We start from the raw sequence: 11747 nt of genomic DNA on the forward strand, positions 1-11747 counted from the left end.
CAACTTATCAACCTTCTAATCATCAAATGATATAGGCCATATGTAGCCTCTCTCTACAAAGTCATGTAGCTGATCTTTCTGATTGTAAGTTGCAACAGAGTAGATCAAGTTGTGGCATCTTTCATGTTGGTATTTATACTATATTGTGCAATGTGAAGCCAAGTCTTTTTGTTAGGATGCAGCTCTTGTGAAGGCAATATTGCTGCATGTCATCAATTTGGATAGGTTGTGAGTTAAATGATGTAGTCAAGGAATAAATAGCATATATTGCAGGAGAAAAAATTTCGCTGTTGCATTTACTGTTCATTAGTTAGCAATACAAATACCCAGCGACATTTCCATGACAACTTCTTTGTACCTATCCCAGCATCTATTGGAGGCAATTAAGCCTTTCATGGAAAAAAATCCTATGACCAAAAAACTAAACAACAAACCAATGATGGTGAAAGCATGGAAGGACATCCCAAAATACATCTCATGGAAAATATGTATGGTCAGGAATCATGCTCTCTTTCAAAATAAAGCCCCCAGACCAAAGATAGCGGCGGACCAGGAAAGAGCTCTTCTAAATGAGAAAATACTCTGGTACTTGCTTGTGGACAAAGTTACAAACAAAAAAATGCCTAGCATTTAGAAATCACAAGTCACATAAATGATTGGTTTTGCAAAGTGTTTTGAAAATAAGGCTATAAGTCACAAGTGAGAAGATAAATGATTGGTTTTGCAAAGTATTTTGAAAATAAGGCTATTTAGGAAACTGTATTTATCACATTTAAGTCTACAGCTGCAAAGAAAAACGATTATTAACAGAAAACTATGTTCAAAGCAGCAAATGCTTATGGATAACGTTATATGCTGCCAGTAATCTTTAGTCTTTTCTGTAAACACATTCTGATAAAGAGTTAGCTCTATAAAAAAATTGTAAGAGATGGACTTCACCCTACAGTTGTTTGCATTCTGGTTAGCCATGCACTTAAAGGTTGATATTTTTATACCAAAAGGCCTGGTAGAACTAAATTATTAGGTAAGATACCAGACAGCGATGTTGTCTCATGGAATGCAATTATTACAGGATATGAACAAAATGAAGACGAGGAAAATGCCCTGAAACTCTTTCACCAAATGCTACTAGCTAGCACGAAACCAAATGAATTCACTTTTTCCAGTGTTGTCAGTGGATGTGCCAGCTTAGGAGCCTTAAAATAAGGCAAGGAGGTTCATGCCCATGTCATCAAAACTGGATTCTGCTTAGATATCTCTATGTGGAAAGCCTTTGTTACTTTGTATGCAAACTGTGAGATAATAAATAATGCTCTGCAACTGTTTGACATCACACCTAAAAGAGATGAATCCTCATGGAATGCAATAATTGGGGGATGCTCCCATAATGGGCTTGCCGAAGAGGCAATGAAGTTATTTAGACAAATCCTATGTGTTGGCTTCAACCCAAGTGAAATAACCTTCACAGTTGCCCTCTAAGCACGTGCCATGCATGTTGCATTCAGCCATAGAACAGGGGAAGAGGATACATGCCCACATCATTAAAACTGGATTTGAACTGCCTCTTTCAGTGGGGAGTTTGCTTATATTACAAAAAAATAAGGGAAAAACGCAGATTCTAATATCAAACAAGGGCTTTATGACAGTAGGAAGGAAACTCACGGAATAGAACTCCTGAATTTGTATGTAAAGGTTTTTATACCAAACAAGGGCTTCTATAGAATTAGAAAGGAAACTCATGGAATAGAACTAATGAATCTAGATATCAAAAGGAGCTCAAACATTATTGCAGAGAGATGTCCACCATGAAGAAGAAAGATTGTAGAGCAAAGCATGCTTTAAAAACCATGAGATGCCGAATTTAAGATCAAACTATCTTATAGACTCTTTCAAAGAACTGAACAAAGAAAATTCCATCTTGATTTGCTGCTTAAGGGTAATGCATCTTTGTTTTCATCTGGCGCCTTTCAAAAGGATTGAAATTTTTTTATTTTACTCAAAATCACCGTAATCTTTGTTTGCTCTCATGCCACTGGGCATTACATCAGTGACACTCTTAAAATAGTTGTTTCTTTACTTCAAAACCAGTAAGTATATAGTAATCTTTTGAAAAAACAGCTCCATGTCTCCATCTCTACTTCATATTTCCACACACAGACCAAAGCTTTAGCATTTTTTTGAATCAAATCTCAGTCAGAAAGTTTAAAGATCTTCTTTAACTTATACTTCCAGCTATATGGTTAAACAAAACTTACTCAGTGAAAATTTCAGACATTTATTCTCAGATTTAAACATTGCGTACTGTAGAGAAAGGCAACTAAATTTCAGGTTCAAACTGCACAAAATATATTTCGTATATGAATTCCTTATCGTAGAGAAAGGCGACAAGATTCCAGGTTCAAAACCGCACAAAATATATTTCGGATATGAATTCCTTACCAGTTCATCATGACACTATGTAAACTTGCTCAGATATTGGTCTCGTGGTTCATATGGTTAGGCGCATGCGTCTTTCTACATGCATTTGAATTAAATGGTCAAGTATAAATAAAATATTTAAAATGTCTTCGACTTATATTATCCCACCATTGCAACATCCTCACACATTCTCTATTTATTGGTCCTGGTTGAGGTAGGACTATAGCGATTGATAGACCATTCTCTATTTATTAGTCCTTGTTGAGGTAGGACTATAGCGATTGATAGACCATTGACTTAATATTGATTTTTACTTTCACTATAATTTTTTGACAAGGGCTAATTTTTGACATAAGAAACATTATATTTCAAATATCAATTTTGCAAGCTTTGCTCCTATCAATGCATATTTTTCTATTAAAAATCTCGAGTAGCCTAAGTTTCCAATCTTAAATATTAATATTGTGATGCTTCCAAATTTTAAATTTTTAATATGTTGATCTTGAACCATATATGTTTAGAATCTCTAATCTTTTTGGACAAGTCTATTGTCAAAATATCAACTCCAGTGTCAATGTCACATATAGTTACTCTAATTTGTTGTTTATCTAAAAAATGCATCTTCACATTATCATATCTTTTATATCTTCAATCTGCAGTTCATGCAACACTGCATTATGAGATACTTGCAACGCTTAGCACTCTTTACTGCTCCCAACAAATACTAAAACCCAAACAATGGTAGAGGCCACTAGTTCAAATGGTGGTGGAATAGATGCTTCACTTTTCCATAGTAACTCACAGTCCCCTCTATGAGAAAAATAACTTTGTTAAATATATAGTTGTCAACAAGACCAGGCTTGCAGTGAGATTGTTTCTCCTCCCAAAACGTTTTGCAGGAGAAATGTTTCGATGATGGTATTTGAGCATCTTGTTAATAATGGCATCTGCATACTCCCTCTTATCTTGCTTTGAAAAATGCCTGGGGAACCACAACATCATTTCATATATGGTAAGTGATCTTTGTCATGGAATATTGCATTACTGAATAACGAACCCCATCAATCAAATTATTGCGATCCTTAATAGCCCATGTCATAACATGATGTCAAAAACAATTGCTCTCGCATTGGTAATTGATGAAGATGCAATTTGTAAGAGTCTAAATATACAAATACACGGCCTTCAAATCCTACACATCCATTAGTTCGTGATTTAAGCCTATCATACATAGCATCCATTGCTTTTTCAATGGATTCTATGGATTCTATGTGCCATCAGACCCACGTAAATCCAAAACAAAAAATAATTCCCTTAGAAGGAGAAGAACCTCATAAGAATGCCCAGGAAATACAACAATGATTCTATCCACAACAAAGGAACATTCCACAACAAAGTAACTCTAGTCTTACCACCAACTAGGAAAATTCCTCTCTTCCAAACATTTAAAAACAACCAAAAATAAAAATCCAAAAGAATCAAGTCGTCATAGAGTAATAATGCCAAAAATATGTTTTTTTCTTACCCAAAACATATGAATGATTTTGATTATCCATATGCTCACTCCTTTCCTTGCCATGAGAACTTTGTTTTCGTATCTCTCATGTGCATGATGAATCTATCTCTAGTTGAAAACTTTTGTAATTAAAACCTTCACCTTGTTTACATGTGACCTCTATTGATATGGTTGTCACGTCGGGGGGTCATCAATCCACCACTTCCCTTGGCATTCACTTTCCTTAATTTCCTCTTGCTACATCATGATTAAGCACCCATGGTGGGAGAGGATGATCCTCCAAGGTGATGTTTAGGCATTGCACTCTTAGTGGCTCCAGTATCGTCTCATTCCATAATGAATGTAGAGTAGTATTTTCATAGTTGCTTCCTTAATTTTCTAACTTGTTTGCAATCTTGTTTCCTATCCTTCTCACATGTAATAAAGTGGGTGCTACCAGTTCTTGAAAGAGGTGTTGAACAATGCAGCAAGAATTTTTCTATTTTATTTTTCCTTGATTAAATTGAGAAAACTAGAATTTCGACGTCAGCAAACAACTTGGATGATGTTAACTTGTGTGACATGGCTTGTGTCACCCAGTTTACTTAGTAAATTTGAGTTGGAGGAGTTAGAGTTCAATTCAGCATGTGTGATTGCTAATTTGTAGCAGTCAAGGTCAATTATCTTTGGTTGTTTTCAGTTAAACTAGTTCCAAATTTTAGAGGAACTAGTGGAAGGTCAGTTAAGCAGTGAGACTTTAATCAAACTCAATGGTCGTCTAGTTAACTGATCAATCAACCCAAAATAGCTAGTGCATGCAGAGAATTCGAGTTACCCAGTTGAGGTGGAGATTCCAAGGTAATGTAACATCAGTTGTAGACTAGTCTTGAGTGTACAGGTGTTGCATGCAGTCAGATGATCAACCTAAGGAATTGCACAATTCAATTAGAGGAATTTCCTAAATAATAGGGGCTAATTCCTCAAGGAACAATGCAAGGAAATAGGAGCTCAAGCAGAGGAAAAATTTGACTAAGTCTGGGTCAAAGGCCTTCAACGAGCAAAGAGATGGGTTATGTACTTGCAGGGTGTGCTCAGTTGAGCAAAGAAATTGTAATACATCTATATTCATTTGATTAATGCAAGCATGCATTGGGGTTTTAGCAGATTTCTTTCCTCGGGGAAAATACTATTTGCATGTGTGTGATTTCTTCTTGCATGTTTGAGATTTTTGTTCTAAATTGTGAATTAATGTCCGCGGAGCAATAGAGTAGGTTTGTTTCTTGTGATTTTGATTAAAACTTCATAAGCAATTTAAAAAATACAACCTAATTTATAGATGGTATCAAAGATGGATTCACATTAGAGTGGGAAATTTGAAGTTGCTTCTGAGAGGTTCGAATTTGAAGATCAATGTAGCAGGATTTCTTCAAAGCTGAGAAGATGGCCTTCAATGGACTAAGGCTAGAGTATGCCTTGGAAGGCACCTTTATTTTTGTTGCATGGAAGGATCACATGGAGGAAGTATTGGATGACAATGGATTGCTAGAATACATCAAGACAAATGTTGCAAAACCTCAAGCATTTGATTCCCAAAACCTTGTTCAGTGGAAGAAATATGTAGCTAAGGCGAGGGGAATAATCTTGGAGGGAGTATGGGATCATATTGTCTCGAATTTCCATGGAAAAGGAAATTCGTTCGTGATGTGGAAAGAACAAACAAAATTGATCGAGAATAGTAGTGACCAGAAGAAGTTGGCACTCAAGGATAAACTTCGAAGTATCAAGATGCAGAAGAATGACACAATTCTGCAATATCTGAGCAAGTTTACATAGTGTCATGATGAACTTGGAGGGGTCGGTGTTAATGTCCCAGAAGAAGACTTGGTAAGCCTAGCCCTTCTAGGCCTTCCCAAGAGCTGGCATAACTATCAAGATTTGGTGAGCGGGAGGGAGAAACTACCGAATTGGGAGCGCTTATGGTCTGATTTGGTATAGGAGGAAATAAGGCAGAATACTAGGGACGGGACTTCATCCAAGGGCGAGGATGAAGAAAAAATTGCATTGGATGGAAAGAAAAAGAAGGGAAAAGGGAAGAAATCCCAATCCAAATCTAAATCTAGTCAAGGGGGAAAAATGAAATATTTATCAAATATTTAATTCTTCCATTATCATGAATTCATGAACTATGCCACAAAGTGTCCACACAATAAGGAAAGAAATAAGACCTCAGGAAGAGCAGAAGGTGAAGCTTTGGATTCACATTTCAAGCTTGACTTTACCCTCATTTCATGCATGGAAAACACAGTGATGGAGAGTGTGTGGTACTTGGACTCAAGTGCATCGTTCCACATGACAGAGAATAGAGACTTTTTCAGTGACCTGGAGGAGAAATATTTTCAGATGCACATTGAGATGGGGGATGATGAAAGGTATAACACAATAGGAATTGGTATAGTCACCTTTTAGAGGGATTTGAGCTCCCCCCTCAGGATCAAGGATGTCATGTTCGTTTTGGGCCTAAAGAAAAATCTCCTCTATGTTGCAGTTTTGGAATATTGTGGTTATGATGTGATATTTAGCAAAGGAAAGGCCTTCCTGATTCACATAACCATAGGACATGTGAAGAAAATCAGGGTTTGTGTGAAGAACATATACAAGCTAGATGTGGAGGATTATGTTGCATTGAGCATAAAGGTGGAGAAGGTGCAGAGTCATGATGTGAGTGAACTTTGGCATAAAAGGCTTGGCCATTTGCATCATGGCACTTTGAAGATCATGCAATAGATAACCACAAGCCTCCCCAAAGGATCACTTGAGAAACATGATGTATGCAAAGGATGTACCCTGGGGAAGTACACAAAATCCACATTCCATGATAGGGACAACAAAGCACATGCAGTCCTTGAAAGAAACCACTTTGATGTTTGTGGACCTTTCTTGACAACCTCCATTGTCAGACACATATATTTTGTCATTTTTATTGATGACTTCTCAGAAAAGTGTTGGATCTTCTCCATGCAGAAGAAGGATGAGACATTCTCCAAGTTCATAGAATTCAAGACACTAGTTGAGAAAGAAACGAGTAAGAAGGTGAAGGCTCTCAGGAGCGATAATGGAGGTGAGTACATGTCGAATGATTTTTTTTTAAAAATTGTGAAAAATAAGGCATTCGACGAGAGTTAACAATGCGTGGCTAAGAGAAAGAATCGTAGCATTGTGGGAGCAATGAGGGCGATGTTGCATCATCAAGGCCTACCTATGTATTTGTGGGCCGAGGCATGCAACAAAACAGTCTATTTGCATAACTGAATTCCTCATCGAATTCTGGGCATGATTACATTGGAGGAATGTTTCTTGGGGAGAAAGTTAGATGTGTCTCACTTCAGGATTTTTGGAGCCTCTATTCACTGCCATGTCTCAAAATAATCAAGGAAGAAGTTAGAGACGATTAAAACAAAAAAAAAAATTGGGGGTATTTGTGGGTTACACAGAAACTCTGCACAACTACCATGTGTACTTGTCATTCGTCAAAATGACAGCTGTGCAAAGGGATGTAAAATTTGATGAAGACAAAATTTTACATCCCTTCACACAATTATCATTCTGACGAAGTGATGATTTTAGCTCCAAAGTAGGAGCCTCGAGAAGTTGTGGAGCAGCCACAAATTTAGGAGCAGAGAGTGGAGATAGACACTCAAGTATAACCATCTAGATAAGGCAGGAAAAGGACCAAGGAAGCTGAGAGACTTGTGCAGGATGCGAGGGAGAATGTGGGTGCTCCTTCAAATCAACGCAGGTAGAGAAGGTCGCCATATCGGTACACTGGCCACATGGCTATAATGACTGAGCTTATAGAGACTGAGCCATCCTCTTTCAAGGAAGTAGTAGAGAAACATGTATGGGTTGATTCAATGGTGGAGGAATACAAATCGATTCTAAAGAACAATGTTTGGGAAGTGGTCCCAAGACAACCAGATAAATCAGTTGTGGGTTCGAGATGGATATTCAAGGTAAAGCATGCAGCAGATGGAAACAGAGAAAAGTACAAGGTCATATTTGTGGCCAAGGGGTACTCTAAAGTTGAGGGGATTGACTATGAGGATATCTTTGCTCTTGTAGGAAGGTACTCATCCATAAGAGCAATTCTTTCTCTAGCTACACAGATCGGGTGGAAGATCCACCAAATGGATGTAAAAACAACATTCCTCAATGGATTAATTGAGGAAGAGGTGCACATCGAGCAACTAGAAGGCTTTGAGACTTTTGATCGGGAGTCTCATGTGTGCAAAATCAATTGAGCATTACACAGTCTCAAGCAAGCACCATGTGCTTGGTACACTAGGATCGATAGCTATCTCACCAGTTTGGGCTTCACCAAAAGTGAAGTGGATACAAACCTTTATCATATCTTGCTAGAAGGTCAATTGTCAATTATTGTATTATATCTTCATGACTTGATTTTAACTGGTGATGAGCAGTTGATCAGATCTTGCAAGGAGGACCTTGCAAGAGAGTTTGAAATGAAAGACATGGGTCTCATGTGTTGGAATTTCTAAGTCTAACTGTTATAAAGCCTTCATGTACTTTCTGATTTATTTCTGCCTATTTGTTCTGTTTAATTAACAAGTTATTTACCATGTAAATACTAAAAATAAATACAAGTACATGCTCAACACATTACAGATCATCAATTGAAGAAAAAACAAGCACACAAGTGACACCGTTATTTTTGGACCAATGTCCCCGGACAAACCCAATGCGGGAAAACCAGTGCAACTATCTAAGGGTTTTATTATTATGCAGTTTCTTAATACAATCTAGGTGCCAAAATGGCTCACCCAACAGAGAATGATCTTGGCAGTAGTACCTCTCAGTCGAAGACAGATATTCCAGCTAAAACCCCGTATGAACAATCCCACAACTCTCAACTTCAACCTGCCCCACAAAATCTCCAATGTTTGCCTCTAGGGACTGCGTCAACCTCTCTGGCCCAGCGTCACCCCAACTCGCCCTGCGTCAGCCCAATGTCACTAGAACTCACCCAGCGTCAGCCTCTAGAGCCTCTACGTCACCCATGTTGGCTCTCTCTAGCACTGCGCAGCTCCTGGCTACCTCCGCGTGGGCCCTGACTGCCTCTACGTGGCCTCTTGCTGGCTCTGCGTCCCTTACTCTCAGCTTTTGCATTGATGCTCCTGGTACCCTCTCTGCCTCTCTGCTTCTGTATTCACTACCCCTTAGCTGTAACTCTGATCACTCCTTCGATTTCCTCAGCAAGCCCTGCCCCAGAAAATCGAATTCTTGATCAACTTGGTGTATTCTCTAAGTGATCCTCGAGCCCCCTCTTATACTTTTCTCGTTGACAATTAAATGGTCGAGATTAAGTCCCTAATCAATGACTAAGATTAACTCTGGCTTGATCCATGACTTTTGGACCCTTCTAACACAGTTTTATATTAATTCACATTAATATTTTATTTTCCCTAAGTTTAGACTTAGGGACTCCATTAAAAATATTCATTATTTTAATATCTCCCAAACTATTTAGAATCTACCCAAAACATTTCTGGGTATTAGAGATCTCATGTGCTTTAGCCTCTCCACCAATTTTCGTGGCTAGAGAAAATCCAATGCTACCCCAAATCAACACTCCCTCTTAGCGAGGACTGTGCTCTAGTAATACTCTTCACTGAGAATCACCCTAATCATTCGGCATCGGTCCTGGTGTTGATGCTAGGCCTGTTGCCCAACATCCTCTGTATTACTGCATCATGTACTGCTACCCATGGCCTTGCCACTGCCACTGCTGCATCTGTATGGAAGCCCCTCTCATCATGTTGCATCGTGTTGCCCATAGCACTGCTACTACTAACTGATGCACTACAACTCAGTTACTGAGAAGTAAGTAATTGATCTCCCAACTCTGACATCTTTGTCAGGCTAGAGACACCCACGATGCTAAAACTCCTTCTGTCGCTGACAAGTGCTCCCTCTCTAACCTCTGCACTGCTGCAACAACTCCATGCACCTCGCACTGCTGCCTCACGCTGTCCTGGGACTCCTGCACTGTAGCTCCCTCTGTCGCTCCATCCACATCCATCTCTACTGACATCCACCAATACTGCTACTCCTCTTCGGGGCTCCTATAGCAAGGTATAATCCAAGAGGCTGGGTACCTTGAGGATCCTTCCCCTCATCACATGTAGTCCGTCTGACTACAGCTCGATGTCTCCCCACCTATTCTCTCAAGGTGCATGAGCACTCATGGCACAATCATCATCTGTCTCCACTTCTTTCTCCGCTCTTGATGGCACAGCCTTGGTCTCGGAATCCTCTCCCTTGCTCTTCTTCCTCGGACACTGGCTCGGATAGTGATCCAGTTCCCCAAAGTGGAAGCATTTAACCTTGGAGAGGTCCTTCTTCTTCTATTTCTTGTACTTTCACTCAAATGCTAGGGCAGCATCCTCCTCTTCCTCCTTGATTTTGACCCCCTTGTGGTTGCTTCCCGCCTTGATCAACCTTTTGATCTCTTCTTGGCGAAGAGCCACCCACAGTTCCTCCCATTCTAGAAGGGTTGACCTGCCCAGTATGCTTTGGACACACCTCCCAGTCTTCTGAGATTGCGTTCAAGGCTGTCCTCACCATCAATTCTTGATCTGGCGTGACCCCTATGGAAGTCAGTTGATCTCGGATCTCCTTCAATCGACCAAGGAAGGTGTCGATTTGTTCTCCCTTCTACATCTGGTATGACCGTAGCTGATTTTCTAGTAGCATCTTCTTCTGCACGGAAGTATGCTGATACAATTTTATCAGGACCTCCCACATCGCATTTGTCGTTTCCTTTTCGGCAATATGTGGTACTACATGGTCCTTGACCCCATCAAGGATGATGCTCTTGGCCCTCTCCATTGCCTCCTTGTACTTGTCATTCTCAACCGGGTCAACTGGGATCGCTATCATCTTCAAGGCGAAGTGCTTGAGATGATTCCTATCTAGAACGAACAGGATTCTGGCCTTCCAGACTACGAAGTTTGAGGCTTTGTCCAGTCTGTCCTAGTCTCTTACCCTGTTCACTGCCATTTCGCTACTCCTCTACTTCCCTTCTGAAAGTTCTCAGTGTGACTCCCTCTGAGCCTCGATTTCCCTCCTGGAAACCCCTCTGCCAATGTCGAGATGCCCTCACTCCGATCGTTAGTGCAACTGCACCACTGATTTGGATTTCTTGGCTAGAAATCCTCGACGGTAATTCCCTCCTCCTTGGTCTTTCCCTGTTATGTATTATTCTGACCATAGAACCCCACCAGCTTCACTCCGCAACTTACCCATAGCCTCCTATACCCCAGCAAACTGAAGGTTAGAGCCTCTAGAATCTGCACAATCCCAGCACCAGCAAAATCCGCACCTCCTGGCCACGGGCGTCAATCCTTCCTGACAGAGAAAGATGACCGAGCACTGCGTAGGTCAGGTCTGCTCCTTTCTGCCACTGCGTTGATCCTTCTCCCGGCTCAAACTTGAAGATGCAGGCACTGTGTCACCCCTTCCTTGCTGCTTGTCTACTAGGAACAACTTCTGTCACTCGGGACAGTTGTTTCTGCTGCTGCTACTCTACTCGACTGATACCATGTTGGAATTTCTAAGTCTAACCGTTACAAATCCTTCATGTACTTTCTGATTTATTTATGCCTACTTGTTCTATTTAATTAACAAGTTATTTACCATGTAAACACTGAAAATAAATACAAGTACATGCTCAAAACATGACAAATCATCAACTGAAGGAAAAACAAGCACATAAGTGACACTGTTATTTTTGGACTAATGTCCTTGAAAAAACCCA

This window comes from Pinus tabuliformis, chromosome 1_1 (genome assembly GCF_031772625.1).
Source record: "Pinus tabuliformis cultivar Carrire ecotype Pingquan chromosome 1_1, CPIR1, whole genome shotgun sequence".
Taxonomy (NCBI): domain Eukaryota; kingdom Viridiplantae; phylum Streptophyta; class Pinopsida; order Pinales; family Pinaceae; genus Pinus; species Pinus tabuliformis.